Source organism: Phacochoerus africanus, chromosome 9, assembly GCF_016906955.1.
Source record: "Phacochoerus africanus isolate WHEZ1 chromosome 9, ROS_Pafr_v1, whole genome shotgun sequence".
In the NCBI taxonomy this organism is placed as follows: Eukaryota; Metazoa; Chordata; class Mammalia; order Artiodactyla; family Suidae; genus Phacochoerus; species Phacochoerus africanus.
Genome location: NC_062552.1, coordinates 16855684 through 16881314, shown reverse-complemented (window position 1 = coordinate 16881314; position 25631 = coordinate 16855684). Strand labels below are relative to the sequence as shown.

General features: G+C 41.9%; 1 long non-coding RNA gene across 1 annotated transcript in view; it reads left to right on the top strand.

Annotated features, from left to right (window-relative positions):
• The first annotated feature begins 12081 nt into the window (after positions 1-12081).
• Positions 12082-25631, top strand: part of LOC125135938 (uncharacterized) — a 111957-nt gene continuing 98407 nt past the window's right edge. Inside the window, exon 1 of the long non-coding RNA XR_007137081.1 lies at positions 12082-12760. This is a non-coding gene — a long non-coding RNA (uncharacterized LOC125135938). The remainder of the gene's footprint in view (positions 12761-25631) is intronic.

The following is a 25631-nucleotide window of genomic DNA, read 5'->3' as shown; positions in this document are numbered from 1 at the left end:
GTTGCAAAAGCCTGTAAGTGTACTTTTCTTATTGCCACTGGTTCTCTGTGATGGGGGACAGGACACTCAGGTCTCAGAGTCCAAGTATATTCACTTGGAAAACTAACACTTTCTTTAATTTCTTAATACCCAAGGATATTTAGAAGGTTAGTAATAGGATCCTGGGTACAATAAAATGAGATCTTGAGGAGAGAGAATATAAGACAAAAGGAAGTTTTGTAAGAGTTATTCAAACGGGGTGGTGCGGTACAGTGAAGGCTGGCTGAGAATCTGGGAATAAGCACAGGTTCTAGGGCTTGCTGGAACTCCGAGTTGAGACAAGGAACTCTGAGTTGAGACAAGGAGCTCTGGCTTCCTTATTTGTACCGTAAAAAATTGATCTTTGCAAGACTCAAAGCTTTCAGTTTTACAGATCTCTACTGAATGTATACCACCCCTCCAGGAAAGGGCTAGGCACTGTGTCAAATATAAGGGAAATAAGATGCAATCCATATCCTTTCTTAATGGAGATAAGGCTGGCACAGGTGAAGCAATTACCTATTTACATGACATTTTTTTACAAAGTAAGATATTAACATGAGAACAATCTCTCTCTCTTGTTATTATCATTATAACCTCTGTTTTATTTTTGGGGAAATAGAGAATTAATTATAAGTATTTTGACAAAAGCCCTAGAGCTATTTGTGTGTGTGTGTGTGTATGTGTGTGTGTGTGTAAAATATACTCAGGGATAAAATATACATAATATATATATATATAATGTATATAAAATCTTCATGTTGTGTACCTTAAACTTACATAGTGTTTTATGTCAATTATATCTCAATAAATCTGGGGAAAAAAACAAGCTGAAGTTTTATCTTTAGCTCTGTTCCGTTTTAAGTATCTTCCTCACCCCCCAGATATCTAGACAAGACTATAGGTGGCATCTGTAGCCTATGGAAATTGCATTTGCCAAATGTTAGAACCCTGATGACAGAGGCTTAACCAAAGAGAGGTTGTTTTTGTCACAAGACAAAGACTCTGGTGATGCCTAGTGAAGGGCATGCACAGCTGCTACACAATGGCATCATGCCCCAGGCTACTTCTCTGTTCTCTCCATGTTTCTTAGAATCTGGTGTTCATCCTCATGAATCTGGCCTCTTTAATAAGCTTACTTAGAAGCCTACCCAGTGACTTTGCTTTTACCTCATTGGCTAGAACTGTATCACATGACCACTCTTAGCTGCAAGGGATGCTGGGACGTAGAGTACAGGTGACCCTTGAACAATCAAAACTCTTGGTGTAACTTTATAGCCTCCATATCTGTTTCCACATCCATGGATTCAACCAACCACAAACTACATAGCACTGTAGTATTATTCTTGAAAAAAATTTGCATGCAAGTGGACTCCCACACTTCACACCCATGTTTTTCAGGGGTCAGTTATACTTTAATTGAGCTCATTGTTACAATTTAACCAAAGCAGTCATTGGTTAGTAAAGAAGAAGGTGAAAAATGAGTATTGGGTATGTAATAGCAGTGGATGTCACAGAATTCTCCTAAGATTCACAGATCACACAGTCCAGGGAAGACAATAAGTACACTGAATGGTGGAGTCAGAACACAGAAGGATCTTAGGAGAATAGAAAAATAAATGAATCTAACATGAAGAATTCAGCAGAGTTAAAGTCTTATCCCTGAGTCTAGAAGAATCAACTGTACAGAGAATGGGGAAAACATTTCTTAATAGCACCATATAAAAATCTCTATTAACTTAAATTTACCATAAGAACAGTAAGAACATGGGTTCCCATCATGACTCAATGGAAACCAATCTCATTAGCATCCATGAGAGCACAGGTTTGATCCCTGGCCTTGCCCAGTAGCTTAAGGATCCAGCATTCCTGTGAGCTGTGTTGTAGGTTACAGACGTGGCTTGGATTAGGCATTGCTATGGCTGTGGCACAGGCCAGAGACTACAGCTCCAATGCAACCCCTGGCCTAGGAACCTCCACATGCCATGGGTACGGCCTTAAAAAGACAAAAGATGAAAAAAAAATAGTAGGAACAATGAAAACAATATTTTATATTTCTTGAATGTTTGCTATTATTTAATTCTCATAGTAATCCTCTGAGGTAAATTTATTATCACTATAATTCCTATTTTATTTTTGAGAAAATAGGGAATTATAAGTAATTTCACTAAAGTCCTATAGCTAGTAAGTGGCTAAACCAGGATTTGAACCTAAATCCAGGGCCCTTATTAATTACCTCTACATTACACTGTTTCCCAAGGAAAGTGATCTACTGTCTAAAAAAGTAAATTCAATCATGGACTCCATTAATAGTATCACAAAATCTACATCTTGCAGGGTAACAGTCTGTCTTTTCTGATCAGAACATGTTTGTAGTGCTGCTCCTAGTTCTGGAAACCACATTGAGACAGACAGGAACCAGTAATTCCTTCAAACACCTGCCCCACCTGTGCTTCAGTTTCGGAGGATAAGAAGGATGGTGAATGCCACCTTGCTCTTGGCCCCATCTTGCATCTTTCCAGAACTCCATCACTTGACCCTCTGTCTTCCCTATCTCCAACTTTATCACTTTTTCGGAATTATTTTTTTTTCTCAACAAATAAGTTTCTTTTGAAAGGTTCTATCCTAAATAAATAACACCCTCAACCTCATATGTAGAAATATGTACCTTTTTAACTACTCCTTCTAGGGAGTCCTTGTTAACTATACTTCTTAAAAAAATATGTAACACCTGCCATCTCCACCTCTTTGCCTTCTGCTCACACCTTCCTCAATCTCAAACCTTGTTGAATATTGCCAGCCATTGCCAATGTAGTTGGCCACCATCTTTATAAGTCAAAGAAGTTGACAACTGGATGTTTTTGGATGCTTGTAATGTTAAGGGCCGCTTACTTATCTGATTTGCATCCAGAAATTCACACATCTGTTACAAAGTCTAGTTTTCACAAATGTGTGTTCCTACTAAATCAATGTCTTTTAATTCACGCTGAAACTGTGGACCTGGACTCCGCATGATATTATTGGCTCAATTGGTTTATTATTATTATTATTATTATTATTATTATTATTATTTTCAGTATGTGAAAGTTCCCAGGCCAGGGATCAAACCAGAGCCACAGTAGTGACAACACTGGATCCTTAACCACTAGGCCACCAGGGAACTCCTCATTTTCTCACTGTATTATTCTTTCTTTTCTTTTTCTCTTTTTTGGTCACCCTGCAGCATATGGAGTTCCTGGGCCAGAAATCAGATCTGAGCCTCAGTTGTGACTACTCTACAGCTGTGGCAATGCAGGATCCTTTAACCTATGGTGCTTGGCCAGGAACGATCCTGCATGCTGGAGCTGCAGACATGCCGCCAATCCCATTGCACCACAGTAGGAACTCCTCATTATGTTATTCTTAACCTAAGAAGACTGACCACTTCAGCTCTTTTATACTTAGGAAATAATTTTGATGGCTGTAACACTGTTTAACTGATTATGGAAACAGTAGTACATTGAGTGATAAATGAAAACTGGCTGGTTCCATTTTGAATTATCATTGGAATAAGCATTAGTGACATAAAGGATCAGAGAACAGAAAATTGATTCTGCTTCTACCCAGGGATTGTCATTGCCCAGTGCCATGTTCTCTGAGGATGGGAGAGAAATGAGTCCATTTAGCAAAATGCTTTGTAAGTAGATAATTTTACAAAGGCATGGAACGCCTTGTTTCAATTGCAGGTATAAAACATATTTCTAAAGTTCACCACCTGGAATATATCAGGAATACTGGTGATGTTCAAAAGTTCTAATTCTTGCCAATTAAACAATTTTTTCCCCCTAGGGCCGCACCCTCAGCATATGGAAGTTCCCAGGCTAGTGGTTAAATTGGAGCTGTCACTGCCGGCCACAGCCAAAGCCACAGCAATGTCAGATCCTTGACCCACTGAGCAAGGCCAGGGATCAAACCCATGTCCTCATGGATACTAGTCGGTTTAACTTCTGCTGTGCTACAACAGGACCTCTACCAATTTTAACTCTTAGTGTCTATATGCAGTGGATTGTAGCTAGCAGTAGTATCCTTCAAGGAAAAACCCTGAAATGTCCTAAAGGTAAAAGTGAAACAGTAATTAACTTAATCTCCTGTTAAGATAACAAAGAATAAGAGTTCTACAAGATTTAGCTTTTTGCAGCTTTTTGTTCTTGACCATTTGCAAAGCATGATTAGAACAAGAAATTGCCAAAGGCAGGATGGAATAGGAGCAGGCAGGGTCTAGGAGCAGTGGTATATGGTAAGATCGTGTTCGATTACTATAATTTACTCAAAAATTTTAAGACTATGATTATAATTATTGCCTGTATTTTAAGATAGCACTTCCAGGTTTTTTAAAGCACATTCACATGCATTATGCATTTGTGTGCATCACTCACAAAATGTAGGCATTCTCAGCTTAAAATTAATAAGCCTGAGATGGAGAAGGTGAGTAATTTGCCCAGTATCTTTTATCTCCTAGCTCAGTGATCCCTCTTCCATACCATATGCATGCACTCATTTACTTTTATCTCTGGTGTCTTTTAGCTTCCATTCTTGACATGAGAAAGGAGATGGAGAGAGAAATACAGTCAGACTTGTTATTAGAATGAAATGGAATAAGTTAGTGATACTGGGGGAGCATTTTGCAAGCACATCTAGATGCTAGCAAGATCCCTACCTTAATAAACAAACAAGAAATTTGCACTGCTATATATATTTTTCTAAAATAGACTGCATTCACCATCAACTTTTAAAAGCAAATAACCTTTACATAGCGTAAGGGAGAAAAATCAAGTTTCGCATTGAGCTTCTAACCTATGCTTAGAGGCTACTCTTTAGTATATTTTACCAAACAAGATTATTCAAAAGAGTTATGGCTCAGCATTAAATAGAACTAAGGGAAAAAGAATAACTTTCAAATGTTCCACAGGTACAAGAAACAGTTTAGAGGAATCTTCTATTAGACATGTTTTCATGGAAGGATCAAATAACATGCAATTATTTTGTCATTACCTTTTAGCCCCTTGCTGCAATTATTCATTTGGTTGTATGTTCTTTACAAATTAGTGCCCCCATAGATCTAAAAAAATATTACCCATAATGTGGTGATTATCCCAAGAGTTACATGCTTTCTCTAAGGGTAATTGCAATTTAATCTGCTAGGTTTGAATTCATATCATGACTTCATGGTAATCATGTACTTACAGAGTGACTTTGCATGGCTGTTGAGGACTCAAAATATTGTGCTCTGGCTAAAGCATAGGGGAGCCCTTAGCAACAGGTGCAAATCCAAAATGGTGAGTGTAGTGTGCTCATACATGCTCCCGGCTATACAAGGCTTGCAGTATTATTGAGTGGATGTGTGTGGCAGTGGGCACCTGTGAACATACATCTGCAGGCTCCTCATTTCTCCCAAAGGCTGACCGATTCTCTGAGTAAGGAACTTTTTATCCCGACAGTCAAGGGTCGCTCCCACTTAAAAAGCTACACACATTTCTTAGGTTTATTAGACAGTCAAAGGAAGAGCAATGTAAATGTCTCATCTTCCTTTAAAATCAAGAACCACAAACGTAAAAGCATGTTTCATTAAATACAAACAAGCACACAGTTTGAGAGGGAGAGCAAGAAAGATACAGGAGGTAATCTAAGACCTTGAAGCATCCGAGAACTAGAGTTTAACCAGAAAGAGGAAGGCTGTCCTGAAAGTAGAGGCATTCTAAAATGATATGGCTTCTGGAGGTGGCAGGGGAATCCATTGCTTGGGCCCAAACTGTGATGTGCTAAGGGCAGCTCCAGCTATCTAGCAAGAACCAATTGTTAAATATTCAGGAATCATTGAAACAGGTTGTTACTGTTGAAACCTTGAAATCAACTATGGTGGGAGTATTTACACCATGAAAATTGACAAACAGTACAAGCCAGGGCTCCCCACCCCCACGCAAGCCAATTTACCAGCATGCTACTGTGTTCAAATATCATTTAAGGAACACAATAATGAAAAGCCCAGTTTTCTACTAATTTGTGTGGGATGGGGGGGTCTCCCTATTCAGCAACTCTTAGACTTTCACACTTCCCCTGGGTGACTCCAAGTCTGGGTTCCATTTTTTTTTTCCCCCTTCTTTCTCTAGGCTCTTCCAACCCACTCAAGAGACTATCACAACTGAACATTAATTTGGAAGAAGCCTGTATTTGAATATAAATAGATTTGAATTTGAAACCAGGTCAGGCAACCTGGCTTTGAATCCACAAGCCTGTATTTACCAGATGTATGGTTTGAATAACACTCATGTCTTTAAGCTTTGGGTTGTAAAAGGAACATAATAGCTCCCCACCTAATGGAGTTGTTGTAGGATTAAAATTTCCTTATAGTGCTGCTCTAGGTGATAAATGAATTATTATTATATGTAAAACATAGAATTCTGGCCATAGAAACCCCTGTGTGTGTCTGATTATTGTTCTTGTGATAGGGAGATGATCGTGTGCACGGGCCACACTGTAGACTAAGTGGGAATTGGTTTTATTCTTTTTGTGGTTCTTTTATTATACAGGACTGGTATTTGGGTTAAAACACCTTTTTTTTTTTTTTTTTTTTTTTCAGGGCCTGGTAGGCTGATGTCTCTTGGGTCACGGCCTGATATTTGGCGAGTTCCTATTGTCATATCGGATGGCATTTTCTGGGGGTGGACCCTCAGCGCTAAAAATGAGCAAGCCCAAAGTAGGTGGTTAGGAGACCCACCACCCACGGAAGGAGGAGGGGGTGCAAGGAGAGTCTGAGGACTCATCCTTCCTTTAATTGATAGAACTTAATGACTTGTAACATGCAGTCGATGAGAACTGCACCAATTTGTTTTGTATTCCCTTGGGATTTTATTTGAGCCTAGGGCACCGTCGTGATAACGCAGTTCTCTTTTTGCTCTTTTGTGGTTGGGCTGGGATGGGTAGAAGTAAGCATTGTTCTGCCCTCACCTCTTCTCAGCTGCTACCCTCTCCCTAGAATGGTGGTCCTGTGTTCAGTAACACTCTGATTGCAGAGAGTCCCAAGGATGGGACAGACCTGTGACATCCCAAGGTCATGCCAATGCCAGCAGAAAAGGGGGAGGGGAGATGTCTCCTTGGCTCGAAACCCTCTGGATAGAGCTGACTCGGTGTTCCAACTCCTTGGCATCCGTGGACTAGTCTGCCCCAGCCCCTAGGCAAAGTGTCTTCCCCTGAAACTCAATCTTATGAAGAGAGGAATTCTTAATCCTGAAAAATATAGTATGTCCCAGCAGGTTTGTAAATTGGCTGTTAGACTCTCTTGAGTCCAAACACATTCACAAGGCTACGTGGCTGGAGAAGCAAGAGGTCTGATTGCACATCCTGTGTATGTTGATCCCTAATACAGTGTCTGGTTTTAATTCAGCTTCTCTAAAATCTCTCAGTCGTGCTGAAACTATGTCCATCAATAATTTCTCTTACATTCTACAGTTCATGCAAAAATAACACCTGCCCTTCAAATCTCTATTACCCACAGGGTAATCCTCCATTCTCAAGAATCCTAAATTGCTTGTATATGACTTTTCTGGTTGTGTTTTTTTTTTTGCCTATAATCTCTTAAAAATATCCTCATTTATTTCAGAGCAAATAATGTCAATCTGCCATGATGACCAGTTGAATAAGAGAAAGAAGGAGGAGGAGGAGGAAGAAGGGGAAAATAATTATGACTGACAGCCCCTGGAAGCTTAACCAGTGTGAGAATCCACACTAAGTGGTTTGGATGCACCACTTCACGAATATACATAACGCACAGTATTATTAGCCCTGTTTTATAGAAGAGGAGTTGAGACCCATAGGGGAGTGAACTTGTTCAAGGTCACACAGATAATCAGTGGTCAAGAGGGTCTATTCAGAGACGGCCCCACTAACCTGAGTGCTTCATACTTAACCATTGTGCTTTATCTTCTTAAGCATTTGGGATTCTGGGTTTGAAACAAAGAAACATATGATTACAAGTTGGCATAATTAAAGCTATTACAACTTGTACACCAACTCTTCAGAAAAGACAACAACCCTACATTTTTAGCATTTGTCCATTCACACAATGTAAATATTCCCAGTATGGTTGATTTCAGGTACCCAGCTTTTAGCATCTCTGCGTACCAAAGGCCATAGGTTAGGAGACTTGGGTCCTGGACTCTATTCCCTTTTTACTCACATGCTATTGAGTAATAGGACTCAATGTTTTTGAACTTCCATGCCTTCCCTCATCAGTAAAATAAAAAATAGGAGAATAGGGGAATCAATTCCCTTCCCTTTTTTTTTTTTTTTTTTTGCTTTTTAGGGCCACACCCGCTGCATATGGAAATTCCCAGGCTAGGGGTCAAACTAGAGCCGCAGCCGTCAGACTGCACCACCAACGCCAGATCCAAGCCATGTCTGTGACCTGTACCACAGCTCACGGCAATGCCAGATCCTTAACCAAAATCGAGGCCAGGGATCAAACCCACATCTTCATGGATACTAGTCAGGTTTCTTACTGCTGAGCCACAACAGGAACTCCTTCCCACCTTTTTTTTTTTTTTTTCCCCCCTCAGGAACAGTCTCTATAATGTGACTTGACAGTTTGGAAAGTACAATTTTTTTTTTAATGTGAAAATGGGGAATCTGCTAGGCACTAAAAAGGTCACTTTTGAGAAGAAACATTCTGTCTCAAGCTTAATGAAATTTAATAAATATAGTCATCTGTTCCCTTCCTTACCCCTCGATCTTGTCTAGGCTCTTCGTGAACACTTTCTTATTGGGTAATTGTTGGAAGAGAGACAATCAAAATGATTTTGCAATTTCGCCTTGGAAGTATTTTGATTTTCTTAGGCAAAGGTTCTTCAGCTAACATATTTAAGACAATTAGTTTTCGTTGTAATCCTACTTATTATATTGTATATGCATATAAAAGCACTGTGGAGAAGTGATTCATAAACTTCATAAGACTATCAGAGAGTGCATAGCAAAAAGAAGAAAAAAGACATGCACATATCTAAATGGAGATTTCCAGAAGGGCTCAGGAACAGAATTTTCCCCTCATCTGTGCTAGGAGAGGGCAGATTTCTTACATAGGCACAAAGAGCCACCACTCATTGGCCTCAGTCTCCAAAATGAAAAGGAAAATAAAATATGTGCCTTACTTTTCTGAATAAATATCTAAATTTAACTAAAATTTATTAGCCATTAACTACTAATGGGATTTTGATTGACTTTCATAAAGCATGTCGTTCATTTTTCCATATATCTCCCCCCCTTTTTTTTTTGACTCTTTGCCTTTTCTAGGGCCACACCCACGGCATCTGGAGGTTCCCAGGCTAGGGGTCTAATCAGAGCTGTAGCCGCCGGCCTACACCAGAGCCACAGCAATGCGGGATCCGAGCCGTGTCTGCAACCTATACCACAGCTCACGGCAACACCGGATCCTTAACCCATTGAGCAAGGCCAGGGATCGAACCCGCAACCTCATGATTCCTAGTCACATTCCTTAGCCACTGAGCCACAGTGGGAACTCCTATCCCCCCCCTTTTAAAAGTCTTTGCTCCCTGGGCTTGGAGTTCATTTTATAGTTGCAAGTGAATAGTCCTTCAGTCAATGTGAAACATGTTATTTCAGGACAGTCGACAACAAAGGGAAAGCTTGACATTCTTGTTTTAGAAACTCGGATATTGCCGAGCTGTCTTCTCTAACAGGAAGACATCCATTGGCCTTCCCTCATCTTTTCAGAAGCGCTGAAGACGTACCACTTGCCAGGCAACGTGAAGGCACTGGGGCCGTCAAGATAAATGTCCCCTGCCCTCGAAGAACTCTGTCCACCGAGGAGGATGCTAGGTGAGCAGAGAGCCCCAACACAGGGTGCTGGACGAGAAGAAGAAACGCATTTCTGTGAGAGGGTGTGACTGTCATAGGTGGCCAAACTGTCCCCAGCTACAGAGAACGTACAGGTATATAGATCTCCTCGATTAAAAATGTTTCCCTTTTATTGATTTGTACAGCATTGTAACAGTAAAGATAGACATGTTTAAGGACTCACTTTTATTTCTCAATTCTCATGGTCAACTAAAATATATATCATACATTTCAATTTCCAACCACAAATTCACATGTGCCTAAAGGAATACATTGCATTATCTAATCCGTAGTTCTCCATCTTGGATACACAGTCGAATATTACCTGGTGATGGGGCTGCTGGGAGTTTGTTTAAAATACCAGTGCTTGGGCCACTTTTCTTTGGCGGGGGGGGGGGGGGGGGGCGAGGCCCTGAGAGAAATGGCGAGGAAAAACGGGATGCCCTTGAGGAGGGGGAGAGATGCTGCCAAGGTCTTTTCTGTCCATGACCCACACAAACATTCAGGGCACATGCTGGCTTTAGCGGGTTCCAGGCCAAGCCTTACCTGCTCCACTGGGAGGTCAGCCTCATGGGCACAGACCTGTCATATGATGTAGGAGACATGGACTTGCCTCCTTGCCCCCCAGAAATGATGTCCTACCTAGAGCGTTAGTGCTTGAAATCCCCCTATTTGATAGCCATGTCTTTTCTGGAAGCCTATTTTCTTCAAAAATCTAAGTAGCTCTAAGAAATTACGCTGAAAATTATTGGTTACTTGTACCATTTGTGGCTGATTTCTTATTTCTTGTTTGTTTGCTTTTTTTTTTTTTCTTTTTGGTTTTGCCCGTGGAATGTGGAAGTTCCCGGGCCAGGGATCAAACCCGAGCCACAGCAGCAGCCCAAGCTGCTGCAGTGACAACACTGGATCCTTAACCTGCTAAGACACAAGAGAACTCCCTTGGGGCTCATTTCCTGATAGCAGGTTTTGAAAGAAGGAGGCAAGGTGAATTTATGAGATTTGAATTCTTTTTTTTTTTTTTTTTTTGCTTTTTAGGGCTGGAGCTGCACCTGAGGCATATGGTTGAATCAGAGCTGCAGCTGCCGGCCTACACCACAGCCAGCCACAGCAATGCAGGATCCAAACTGTGTCTGTGACCTATACCACAGCTCAGGGCAATGCTGGCTCCTCAACCCACTGCACTGGGCCAGGGATCAAACCTGCATCCTCATGGATACAAGTAGGGTTTGTAACCCGCTGAGCCACAACAGGAACTCTAAGATTTGAATTCTTGATGCAGAGCTGGAGAAGGTACAGGAAGAGAAGGCCTCTGTTTCGTTCTCTCCAGGTAGGCTCCTCAGCCTGGGCCTGCAGCTCACTCCCGCCATCCCACCACTTCAAAGTAGAACCAGTCCTTATTTAAATGGCACTTAAGACTCTGAGTGGCTCCCTGGTTACATAGAAGATTCTTTTCCATCCAGTTTTGCTCTCTCTGTTTTCTATCCAAAAACTTCCTCTTTCGAGTGGGATTCATGCCAGAATCAAATGAGAAGCAAATAGAAAAATAAAATTCATAAGGCGCACATGGGGGGAAAAATCGCTGACTCTTTACAAAACAACTGGCACAGGTCAACGTGGTGAGCCTCTGTGTGCTCTATCCAGGCGACCGACTACCTATCCAGGTAGATGTCCTTCTGGCTCAGAACCACAAGCACCTGTCCCCTGAGAGGCTCGTCATGATGGTTCTGTAGATCACTTAGCACATTCTGAGTGCTCTGTGACTGTTGGGGATATGAGATTACCTTCAGGGGATGTCATGCCAGAGGAAGGTGCCAGGCAAATACTAGTATTGTTATTCTTTTAGCACAGATTTATAATTGACTTTCTGTTAAACATTGCAGCAAGTTAAATTAATTCAGTATGATTGCCGTCATTAAACAAATCCCTGGTAATGACTGCTTTCTTATTTTAGCATTCCTCACATCGCTGGGGTAATACCATATAAGGCTATTGCTCCATTGTCAGATTAATTGGGATGCGCAACCTGCCTTTTGCAATAGAGCCTGCACACAGCTTTATAGCAGCCGGACCATGATTTAAGGCTACTGCTGGACTAATTTACCTTTGAGATTTTCCCTGTTGCTCTTGCCATTCCGTTAGGTACAATTGACTAGTTCATTACAGCATACAAGTCGCTCAAGGCAATTTTTACCTGCTTAAAAAAAAAAAAAAGGAAAAAAAAAAGCAGTGTGCTTTTAAAACCAAAACGCAGGGAGGAACTCTCCCACCATTCTTCTTTTGATGCTGAAATGCTGAAACTAACTCAAACAATAGGAACAGTGAGTAGGTTTTCCCTTGATTTCACATTGGAACGGTCACCCCCCCCCACCCCCACCCCAGAATCACCTACCATTTTAGCAAGCAGGATAGAAATAGTTAAGTCCTGAAGCCTGCGAGTTAAAAACTCTGCCTGAGAGACACACGATGTGAAACGGTCCTGCCAGGTGTGGGGGTAGCACTGCCAGGTGGGGACGGTGAATGGCAGGCCTCCTGAAGCTCGGCTTCATGGTCAAGGTCGTCTGACTGGTGCCACTTTAGAAACTGGCCCGCTTCTGTAGAGGACATTGAACGATCACCCCCTGCGAGTCAGCTGACTGCTGCATCATCGCCACTGCCCCAGCCCAGGCTCCTGCCGTTTCCTCATCACAACGCACACCACTAAGCAAAAAGCGACAAGAGTTTGAAAGTGTTCTTTTCCTGCTGCTACTTGACATGTCTTACGTGAGGAGTATTTACCTTTGTTTAGCCAGGAGCAGAGAAGCAATCTGAAGGTACAGGATGGCTTCACACTTGGCAGCGTGAATTTCCAGCAGAGCAGGTACTGCTCGGAGCCCGGTGGCCAGGCTGCCCCTGGTGCGGCGCGGCTGGGTCCCCGGCACTTGTGGGAATAGTTTGCGGGCTTCTCATACCGCGCCGCTCTATCTGCAGGAATAAAGGCTAGGACAAAGGAGATGCTGCTTGCCACGGTTTGTCTGGCTGGGGCCTGGGCGGGCAACCTCCGCTGAACTGATGCTGTGTGACTCTCCTAGCTTCCAGTTCAGGCTGGTCACGGGGCCAGGCACAGATCCCCATTCCTCAGTTAGAACATGGTTTCAAAGGAGAAACCAGACTCACTGACCTAAATCCTTCCCAGTCCTCTCTGGATGCAGGGACAGCTGTCGACTAGCAGTGACACAACCAGCCATCAAGTGGAGAATCGTTGCGACTGCAGTCTGGGTGCAGGTGGAGCCTGGGAGAATGGCAGTTTAATTGCGGTCCTCTGATGGCTTCTTCTTATTTTCCTAAATACTCGTGCTCGCTAAGTATACGGTTGCCTGGATTAGTCTGCCTTCCATGCAGTCTTCATCTGCGCTGGTTGGAAATCAGGGAGCCAGGCAAGCCTGTTTACTGCTGGCTCTTTCCGGCGTGATGTTATGCAACTAGGATGGGTCACACTGACAACAAAGAAGGAAGCAGAAAGCATCACTTTATCTTCTCTTGTGATGTTAGCGGAACATAACTGGTCTTCGCAATGATGCCCTCCTCTGTGGTGTGTGTGTGTGAGAGAGAGAGAGTGTGTGTGTTTAATTTATCTAATCGAAGAGCCTAACAGATATCATGGGTGTGTGTGTATGTGTGTGTGTGTTTTAATGATTTGGAAAAAAAAAAGGCAGCCAGCCTGTGGAGACAGCAATTTGAGACAGCCGCACATTTAGGTTATGGCAATTTGAAATACTTTGGTTCGTGAAGCCGAGCCCTAAGGGACGAGCTGGGTAACCGAGAAAGAGATTGTAGATAAAGAAATAAAAATGACAAGCGTAATGGAGGCTCAGCAGAGGGACTGTCAGAGCATCAGTTCATGGATGGCAATTTTGCCAGGCTGAGATTGAATAATTCATAGATTGAAATTACCCTGCTTTCACCTTTCCATTTAAACCGGCATGATCTGAATCTCTAATAAATTTTCAAGATAAAGTAAAATGCCAATTTGAATCTGAAGAGCTTTTAAAACCAGATGCTGCGTCCCTGAATCTTTTAGTATCTTTCGCAATTATCCTATGAGAACTGCTCTTCATCACGAAGCACCATTACCAGGGAAAATTACTGTGATTACAATAGCAACAATAGAATACCATCAAATGATTTCTAATTTACCTAATTTACTAAGACTGTGTGGTTTGAATGCCCATTGTGTGTCACCGTGCCTGGCACCCATGGATCTCTGTGCCACTGGAACAAAAGTGAGGCAGTATGTGCACTACCTTAACTCCTGAAGCAAAGAACATTCTTCTGGGTTACAATGTCTTCTTCTTCGTTGGGCTTGTGTGTGTGTGTGTGTGTGTGTGTGTGTGCATGCATGCGTGCGTGCATGTATTTCCAGTGCCTATACACCAAACGCCTGTTCCCGGAAATGGTGAGCCTGTTGTGGATTTGGGCTTGATTCTTGGGTATAAGAGAATGTAGACTTGTTAATGTATACACCCTTTTAATTTTAATGTATACAAGCATGTGTTTGCCAGAAGGGAGGGGAGTTTAAAAATGTAGCCAAGAAGTGTTCATCTTTGTTTCTTCTTTGAAACCCCTGTCTGATTTCAGGTTAGAGAGCCTTTCATGGAATTATAATCCTGGTACAATGCCTTAAAAAACCTCTTAGGTTGAAAAGATGTTTAAGAGACATCCGGTAATAACTCGGTGCCGCCTTTATTAAGAGCATGTGTGTTTGAGTGAGTAAATGAAGCATTGGGACTAGACTTTGCATCTTAGCTTTGTGTTCATGTCTGCTGCCTCTCTAAGTAGAAGTCTCACCCCAACAAATGCTGGGTCACTGTGCCACCCCGAGAGAGTGGCACAGTTCTTAAAACCTCCGTGGAGAACAGACTGTCATCGTTTCATAGGCACAGTGACTGGTGGAATTTTATTCTCAGAAGCAGACAGCATGTGGGTTCCTGCCAGTCGAGGGATTCAAGTTTGATTACCTAGGTAGGGTTTCTGAGAGATGACCGTCTCTGGGGAGAAAGGTAGGGTTGAAACCTACCTGCCTATTATTGTGAGTTTTTGCTGAAGACCCTGAGTTCTGATAGACTTCCTAGCCCATGATCCCAGCTTTACCCCTTCCCGCACCCCTGCAAATACCGTTGTCAGAAGGAGGTAAGTTGTACTTCTCATCCTTTGTATAGTGAATGATGTTCTTCGTTGTCTGGTTTCAGTGGGTGTTTGCCTTTTATGGTGTACTTTCTTTCCACGTGTTGTTATTCTCACTACCCTGGGCATAACTAACAACTTTTTTTCCCTGTGGTTTTTCTAAAGACAAATGAAAACATGGTATTTTTAAAAAGTGTTTTAAATATAGTTTTTGCTCCCTTTATCTGAATACATTCAAATTTTTAAGGCTTTTCAAAGGACAGAGGAAAACAGTTTTTCATAGTAAGTAATTTTATTTAAAAATAGCAAGCAGTTCACTAGAGATCAATTGTGTTACCGTATTGTTTTGTGAGATAGCTCACATTTTTAATACTGCACCTATTATTCTTAGCTTTCAAGAAAGAAGCTTGGCTGTTAGCGACCAAGGGCTTTTCACAAACTCACACTGCTTAGGTGCCAAAGTGTTTTCTTTTGTATTAAAAAACAAAATCAACCCATTATAGTCTTGACATTCTGCATGAGGTTTTTAATTCCTGGCATTTAAAGTTTCTCCAATAGTCAACACTGGAGCCAGGTAACTAATCACTGAGCAAACTGGTTTATGTGTCTGATATTTCTAATATCAGATATCCTAAAATTCTCTGAGAATAACTGGAAATCAAGGAACTTCTGCATGCCATGGATGTGGCCAAAAAAATAATATTTGGACAACAGATTTTTCTTACTTTTTTGGGAATCAGAAACTAGTTGTATTCACTTGATAACATAGCAAATATGAAGCTAATGATTTTATAACTTAAGTATTTGTACTTTATATTCTTGGAAAATGAGGGTTTATTTCTTTATGATGCAGATGCCTCCAATACTATCATGTGTTAGTGCTTGATGATATTGAAATTCCCTTGCTTTTCCATAAAAAAAGATTCATCATCTAGGGCCCCAGTATTTCTCTAAAATTAAATTTTCTATTCAAACTCTATTTAAGGCATTGAATATAATGGATTGTAGCATTTTAAAATAGGTTCTTTAGAGAGTTTCTTAGTCATTATTGACAACTTTTTCACTCTGAGTATGTCTTATAATGCCCTAGAGAAACATCACATAGTTGAAAAAGACTACCAGGATAACTTTACAATTGCAAGTAATTTGAAAAATTGAAGAATCAACTGTGGAAATATACTAGCAGGGCTTAATAAGGATAAATCTCAGATAATCATGGCTTAACACTATTCTGTGAGTTTTTTTGTTTGTTTGTTGGGTTTTTTTTTTTTTTTTTTTTTTTTTTTTTTTTTTTTTTTTTTTGGTGAGCATGAGAAAGATAGGTAAAGTTATCCCTCCCTCCTAACTCCTAACCCCCAATCACTGCAGAGCATCAGCTGCAATTAGAAGGAGGGATTTAACATGTAAACAGTCAGGATTCCCCCGGTAGCTCACCAGGTTAAAGACCAGCATTGTCACTGCTGTGGCACAGGTTCAATCCCTAGCCTGGGAACTTCCACATGCCACAGAGTGACCAAAAAAAAAAAAAAAAAAAAAAAAAAGTAAACCCCCAGAACCCTGCTCACAGAATCCACAAGAATGACTCATGCTTTAGGATAGAATGTGCACATTTTATCACTTAATAATTGCAGTCTCTTGCACAATACAAATACTCTGGTGGACAGGTGCATATCATATACAGTTAAATAGAATATTCCTAGTTGATATGGGATTTCTCTGGTTAATATATGTGGTGAGGAGAATGGCAGAGTATAATTTTCCCTAAGTTTTAGGGATATAGTAATGAAGCATGCTTTTATCAATAGTTGTGCTATCTTAGGCTGCCGAAGAGAAGAAGTCTGGTGAGACAAACAGCTAAAGATGAAAGAAAGCACTCACTTTAAAAAAAAAAAAAAGCATGATCGAAAAGATTTAAAATCTTGTGTCTGTGTACTGCCTTTTTTTAAAAAATGTTATTGACGTGTAGTTGACTTACAGTGTTGCTTCAGGTGTACAGCAAAGTGAATCTGTTATACATACAGATATATCCATTCTTTCTCAGATTATTTTCCCAGATAGGTTATTACAGAATATTGAGTAGATTTCTCTGTGCTCTACAGTAGGTCCTTGTGAGTTATCTATTTTATATATAATAGTGTGTATATGTTAATTCTAACTTCCAAATTTATCCCCCACCACGTTTCCCCTTTGGGAACCCTAAGTTTGATTTTGAAATCTCTGAGTCTGTTTCTATTTTGTAAATGAGTTTTCTTGTATCATTTTTATTAGGTTCCACATATGTGAGAATATGATCAAAAAGATTGAAAATCTTGTTTCTGTGTAGTTTTTTTAAGAGCCTCTTGTCTCATAAGAGACTCTTGCCAACTTTTTGTTATGAAAAATTTCAAACATACGGAGAAGCTGAAAAGTTGTGAACACTCAGATACTAACCCCCAAGACTCTATAAACATTTTCCTGTCCTGGCTTCATCACATGTATATCCAGCTATCTACCCCTCTTTCATCCATCAAGCCTTCTTACTTTTTGGTGCATTTCAAAGTTGCAGACATCAGCATACTTTATCCCTAAGGAGATGCCTGCTGAAGTGTTTAACTGGAATTGGACATTTGTTTATAGTGCTTTTCTTTATGTAAAATTTATATATGGCGAGGTTAGGGTTTTGAAAACAATGCACTGTTATTTCTCACGTGGCATTAATTATTTCTTTAACATGGTGAATGGCCGCCTGCAAACCCTCATGATCCTGTGTTTTAACTCAAAAGGTACAAGGCTCACATTTGTGATGAAGGGAGAGAGGCCCTTCCCAGTCTCAAACCCCATCACCCAGGTGAACCTTCACCCCGTGAGCCCAGGGTCCCCTGTTAACTCAGCGTCAGTATTGGGATGGAGGAGGTTTCAGGGCATCACAATTAATTCCCAAGGTCTATCCCCATTCTTGGACCAGCTTTTCTTTCTTTTTCCTGCAGGCCCTTGAAAAGTCTCTTCAACAATCACCAGCTGTTCGACCTGGGGGTCTTCTCTGCTTCTTCCCTTTCTTCCCCTACTTTTCCTGGTTGGCTTTTCCCTTCTGATTCCTGAATTTTTTTTTTCTCTCAGAGCAAAGGAATAGATTTCTTCATGTTTTCAAGTCTTTCTTTTGCATACGGTATCAGGGAAATGATTATGGGAAGCCAAAGTGGAGAGTTAAAGAATCACAAGAATGCTGAATTAGTTTCTCTTGGTCATTTATGTTTTTATACCATAAATGAGTTAAGGCTTACCCTCTCAAAACCTCGTCATGAACCCATCTCTTGAATCCAGTCTTGTGGATGAGATTTACCCAGTCCTATCTTAATGGAGCTTTAGATCAAGACACTCTGATATTTGTATTGGTGTAGCGTCTAAAAATTAGGAAATTCTCGATGCTTTCCAAATTGGCTAAGTTTCATAGACTCAGCTTCTGGTCACTAGCTCGGTCCAGAAGACTACAAGGCCTGCCTTTTAAATTATACTTGGCTCTGACCCCCACAGGATGAGGAAATTCTCAAGTTTCTGGTGCATGTACACAGGGCAGTCACTTTCTAGGTGGCTTCCCTGTTGGGCCATCTTTCTTCATTCAGTTCATTGTGCCTAAAGCTTTCAACAGAGGGAGTTCCCATTGTGGTTTAGCAGTAACGAACCTGACTAGTATCCATGAGGATGCGGGTTCCATCCCTGGCCTTGGCTTAGTGGGTTAAGGATCCAGTTTTGCCTTGACGTGGCCTGGCTCCCACGTTGCTGCTGTAGCTGTGGTGAAGGCCAGCAGCTGCAGCTCTGATTCGACCCCTAGCCTGCAAACTTCCATATGCCACAGGTACGGCCCTAAAAAGCTAAAAAAAAAACAAAAACGTTCATTAGGTATTTATTAGGTAAAAGATCTCATCAGATTACTATGGCTGGGTCTGTCCTTGGCTGGATCTGTCCTTGGCTGGATCGCCACCAACTTGCCTGATTTTATAAAGTACTAATTGTTGATGACAGAATGGTTAAAATTTAGGCTCTGTAATTAGACAAACCTGGATTGTAATCTGTATTGCCCCTTAGGAAGCAACATTAAGCCAAGTTATTGAACTCTTTTAAGGTTCATTTTTTCAAAGGTTACTGTATTAAATTCCATTTATATATAGATTATATAATTTATACATATATTTTACATTTAAATAATATATCACTTAGAATTAAATATTTATAATTATAAATATATTTATATATGTACAAATTATGTAATATGTAATAAAATATATATATTTGTCTATCTTTATGGACCTCCCATTAAATTTCTTCCTTTTTAGGCCTAAAAAATTTCCCCCCAGTTTTCAGTTTGGTGTGGAGCCGAAACAACCAAACTCAATGGTGATTAAGCTCTTCCAGGTGAATGCTCCAGGTTTTCCTCAGCTGTTCCCCATAAGATTGCCCTCATTCTTTCAGAATTCTGCATTACAAAGTCAGTTTGTAATGGACTATGGAATATGTTCACGCAGGAGTTTAATGTTGACAAAAGGAGGAGGCACAAGGTCTTTCTCTCTCGGAGGGTCAAAGGTAAAATTATGGAAGATAAATTTCCTACCACATTATGTCCTAACCCTTTCCATCCCACAAAACATAGCAGATGACTGAGGATAATGCCAGAGAAATACAGCCTTTAGACCCAGCAAGAGGAGCCTCTGCCCTGGGCACCACGCTTTTGAGAGCGGCACTACAGAGGGCTCTGCTCTGCCTCTCTACTGTCATTCCCTGTCACAGCCCTGACCCATAGGACAGAACATGAGTGGGTCAGGGGACACGTCCACCCAGACCTATGCATCACCTTGCTCCTAGAGCATGTTCCCTGGAATCCTGACATAGACATCCCTACACCTCCAGGTCTGCCTGGCTGAGGATGCACCCCTGGGCTTGAGAGGTGGGAGGAGGCTGTTGGGGAGCAGCCTCAGCTTGTAACTGAGCAGACCCCTCCCCCATAGCCCCTGCTTTAGCGCCTCTCTAAAGTACCTAGATAACAGTATCTGATGCACGTTTCCTGAGTTGTTTTACAGATGAGAAAACTCCCACCAAATGGAAGGTGTTAACTACATGATGACCAGGAGCACATAGCCCCCACCCTGTTGGAGCCTAGGGGCTGATGGTATTAACACCTGGGACTCCTTTTTCCTCACCACCAACCAATCAGAGACTGCAGGAGGGGGTCACATGCCCTGGACACCGCGCCCTCAACCTTACCTTTAAAAAAGCCCTGGGTGAGGCCAAGGGCATAGTCATACCGGAGGTTACCGCTTATGCTGTGGTCACGTCCTGACACGGAACCCCAGAGCAGGGGGGACCCTACATTCCATTCTGCTCTTAGGAGGGAGGATTGGTCCAGGTAAGAAAATGGCATCTATTCTCTTTAGCAACAAGTTGGCTTTGTTTGTATTTTTTAAATGTTTAGAGGTGGAGTGCAAGCCCCTACCTATACTCTTGTCCAGATCCTGCCAATGTTGGCTCAGTCCTGAATCTGAGCTCCCTTTCAGAGGCCTCAGTTCCCCCCATACCTGGTTGGTTGGCCATTGCTGTAGTGGCTGAGTCAGTCTTTAGTGTTATTACAAAAAGAAAAAGGCTATTTACTCAGATCTGGGAAGCTCATTCTCTAGTGGAGGTTTTTAACCTCTCCAATTTTTTTTTTTTTTCTTTTTAGGACTGCACCTGTGGCATATGGAAGTTCCCAGGCTAGGGGTTGAATCAGAGCTGCCACTACAGCCTATGGCACAGCCACAGCAACACCAGATCCAAGCTGCATCTGTGACCCATGCCTCAGCTTGCAGCATTGCCAGATCCCTAACCCATTGAGTGAGGCCAAAGATCAGCCTGCATCCTCAGGGATACTCTGTCGGGTACCCAACCCACGGAGCCACAACAGGAACTCCCCAGAAGTTTTTTTAAAGTAGGTAAATTCAGAAAATATAAAAGTTCGGAGTTGCTGTTGTGGCTAAGCAGTTAAGAAACCCAACTAGCATCCATGAAGATGTGGGTTCAATCCCTGGCCTTGCTCAGTGGGTTAAGGATCTGGCGTTGCTGTGAGCCATGGTGCAGGTTGCAGACACAGCTCGGATCCTGCTTTGCTATGGCTGTGGTGTAGGCCAGCAGCTACATCTCCGATTCGACCCCTAGCCCAGGAACCTCCATATGCCATGGGTGTGGCCCTAAAAAGACAAAAAGACCTATATATATATTTATATATATAAAAGTTCCATTTTGTACTTGCATATAAAACATTCTATAGGTCAAAATAAGTGTAAATGATTCTTTAATCTCTCTACTGGCATAAGAAAAAGGTAAACTGGTTTTTGTGCTTGACCTAGCCAGAAAGCCAGCAGCTAACCGAATTAGGTAGGCGCCAGGTAGGATTGGCACATCCGAGGCTATGGACCCAAAGGCGCCATTGCTTTGAGCTGCTTAAAGGCCTGATCTCGCCATCACTGGAATACTCAGAACTGAAGAAGTGAGTTGAAAACAGAAGTTAAGACATTGATACCCAGTAGTAAAAGAGTCTCTGTTGAATTCATAAAATAAATCCTGGGGGATATATGATATATATTTTTTCAATTGGATTTCCGAAAGAAAATTCAGGAGACAAAAAGAGACTTAAGAAGCAAGTGGAAGGAACATGCCTGGGATCGTGTGGATGTTTTGCACACAAGAAATGCTAAACTTGTTAATGTCATTTTGTCCAGCTTAAAATAGGGGCTAACACAACAGAGTCTGGAGCCAGTCAGCCGGCATTTGAATCCTGATTTTGTTGCTTTACTATGTTGAACCCCTCTTTGTTTCTCGGTTTCCTCACACAGAGAGTAGGGGTAACGGTGCCTTCCTCGTAGGGTAGGGATGAGAATTAACTTAATATCTGCCAAACACTGAGGATTGAGCACTGGCACAGAGTAATTGGTAGAGAAGCGTTTCTTACATAACAGAAAAAAATGAAAGATGAAGAAATGAAAGTTGAGAGGTTATTAACTTGTTCCCAATGACACTGAATGAATAAAAGATCCACCATCCAACACAGATACTCAAATATCAAGCCTGTTGCTGAGAGTGGCACATTAACCAAGAACTGGTTTTGGCTAAAATCAAATATCTGATTGTGTCACTTATTAGATGTCTAAAGGAGAAATAAAACGAAACTTTACAAAAATACTGCTGTACATTGCTTAATATATCTTTAAGTTTTTGTCCTACCCTTTATTTAAATGTCATTTTTCACATTCCTATTCCATTTTCAAGTTAACTCTTATTCCTAGCCAATTATCTGCCAAAATGGGTTACTACCTCTAGTGAGTTAACTACTCCCAGTGTCACACACACTTGCACACTCAGATCACTGTACTGTGCAGTGAGTTTCATTACCAACAAAATGCCATTGTATGAAGGAAATTGAGCAAATGCACAGAGGCATACAAAGCAAAATCAGCCTCGACAATAACCCCACTACTCTTGAGACAAGCACTGATGGTCCTTATGTTAGAACTGTGTGTGTAAATAAATTATCAAGATGGGACTTAAGCTGCCTATCCTGCTTTGTAACCTGCTTTTAAAAAATGAGTATACCAAGGGAATTCTCTTTGGCTCAGCAGGTTAAGGATCTAGCATTGTCCCTGCAGTGGCTTGGGTCAGTCCCTGGTCTGGGAACTTCCACATGCCATGGGCATGGCCCAAAAAAAAGCATGTAAGAAGAGAGTTTTTTTGTTTGTTTTTGTCTGTTTAGGGCTACACCTGCGGCATATGGAGAGTCCCAGACTAGGGGTCTAATTGGAGCTGTAGCTGCTGGCCTACGCCACAGCACCACCAGATGTGAGCCTTGTCTGAGAGCTATACCACAGCTCACGGCAACGCTGGATCCTTAACCACTGAGTGAGGTCAGGGATGAAACCTGCATCCTCATGGATCCTAGTCAGGTTTGTTAACTACTGAGCCATGAAGGGAATACCAAGAAGAGAGTCCTTTGATCACTGTATATTATACACATACAACCCTTTAGTGGGACATTTAAATTTTTCCAGATTCCCACTGTTATAGATGTAACTGGAGACATTAAAAATTTAATGTGCCAGAGTACATTCAGAATAAACCGGCTTTGTTTGCAGTTGGCTGTGTAGGTTGATTCCTCCTCTTCCTAAGGACCCGTGTAGGGCTGTGAGCCATGGCTATCTGGACTTTGCTTGGTCCCAGGGGCAAGCCAATAGGCCCTTGTGTTTTCAAAAGTGTTTTCAGGGAGGTGAGCCAACTGGGACTCTTTAGATAGGAAAGTGTTGGAGACTGTGAACTTCTAGAGTCAAGAAGGAAAGGGGCCAGACTAGAAGCAGAGGGCAGACTATTCTGAGACTGGGAACAAGGGCTGGGTTCCTCCAGAGGGAAGGGATCTTTAGGAGGCAGTGGTGGCAGGAAGCTGGTGATAGCAGAACATTGAATGGGGGACAGTGGGAATGCCTGGGGATTACTGTGCGTTCCTGTGGCTGAGCTGGGTCCAGAGGGTTGTGGTGTCTTCAGCAGAGACATTGGCCTGGCCTGGGCAATATGCATGCGAGCCTAGAGAGTGAGACTTCTAGGAATTGTCTCTCCTAAATTCTTGCACTGCTTAAGCCCAAGGATTCAACACAATCCCCAGGGGTGGAAGAGGAAGAGTAGACGTCAGAAATCTGATTGAGCATCCTGCCAACCCTAGCTGCTGGTGATACACTAGACTTCATTCTGTTGAGGAAAATGATTGGTATTCAAGTACCAGGTGGACTTGACTCTTCTTGTATGTATAACGTAGTTTGCCTGATGATTAGGATAAATTCCGAGAAATGAAATTACTGAAAAGAGCCCAGTTTAAGGCTTTCTGTATATACTTTGTCTGATTTCTAAGTTTCTGTATTTTTCACGTCCACTGATTCTGTTATTTATTCCTCACAAAGGATTGTTAGGAGGGAGGGAGAGCAAAATTAGCCAAGCTAATTGATCATTAAATATAAATTTCCATTTATAATCTACCCCATCTCAGAAGACTTCAATTCCTGGATTACTTTATTGATAAGCCCCAGTGATAGTTAATGATTAAGTATTTAAGCAAACAGCCTGAATTCCCACATGAGAAAGTGACATATATTTTAATCAGTCATGCAGACTGTCGGGAAATTATCTAAAAGCCTGGGAACAGATAGGCACTAAAATAAAGTAAATCTGAGCTGGCCCCCTCAAAGCCTGCTTAAAATCTTTTGAGGGACTTCTCAATAGCCAGGGGAAAATCCAGCTCTTTGGCAGACTTGCCAGGCTATGACCTTGAGCAAAGTTACTTAACTTCTCTGAGTTTCAATTTCCTCTTCTATGAGCAGTGGGTAATTATAGGACTGACTTCATGGGGTGGCTGGGAGAATTAAAAGTGGCAGTACATGTGATGTACTAGAAAAGTCCCTGGCACCTGGTGAGCCCCATGTCAATATCATCCTTGGAGCAGGGGCATGTCCTCCAAGGCACATCTCCTTCCTGATTCCCCAGGGTCATCTCTCGTGCCCCCCTCACCTTGGATCCCAGCTATTTGGAAATAGTTATAACCTAACCGTCCCATGCTCCCATTTTTCTTGGCCTTGTACATGCTGCTTTTGCACCTAGAATGACCTTGACCCCCATTTTTGCCTAGTGAATTCTCCTATCTTCGTTTAGGATTTGGCTCTTGTTACCTCTCTTCCCCACACAACCCTTAGGTCTGAGCTGGGCACCCCTCTGATGTTCACTTAGGGGACATAGCAGAGTATGTTTTAATTGTTCATTTTCCCCATTGTACCCCACCCCTCGGAAGCTCCCTGAGGTTAGGGAACATGCCAGATTTTTTCCTTGTATCTATAGGGCCCAGCCCCAGTTGGCCCATCATAGATCGTCAGTAATCATTTGTTGCATGTTTGTCTTTGTCATAAGATCATGAACAGAAGAACAGAACCATTTATACGTGTAGAGCATTTTCCAGCGTTTATACAAACATCTCATTTGGTTTCTATGGCGCAAACAAGCAGGAATATTTCCCGCTCTTACAGACGTGGACACTGAGGCTCAGGGAAATGAAAGCTCTTCACCAAGAGGCCATAGCATGCAAGAACCAAAGCCTACTTCCTCTCCTTCACCGCCTGGCTGAACTTAGCATTTTGCATACCTGGCTCCGCTTTTCTAAGGCAGTCTAAGACACTGCATGCTTAGGGCTGATCTCTCCAACTAGGAGTTATAGGAAAGTTAGAAATGGGAGCATAAAACCTAAAGACAAGGAGGGAGGTGGAAAACTGGAGTAGCTGGGGAAGGAAAGAACACAGAAGACCCTGGATTTGTAGAGGTGCTTTGGGAAGATGGGAACAGGCCCTGGGGTGACGCATCTACCTCTGGGTTTGAGAAGTGGATCAGAGTTCTTACTATCCACTTTTCCAGAGGGCTTTAGGCCAACACAAAATCATTCTGGTCCTCTTGCCTTCTTGCCTGCCCCTTGAGGCCTCGGGACATTTCAAAATCCACCCCTGCGATTCTTGCCAGTGGGCATGTGGAAGTGATTCGGGGTT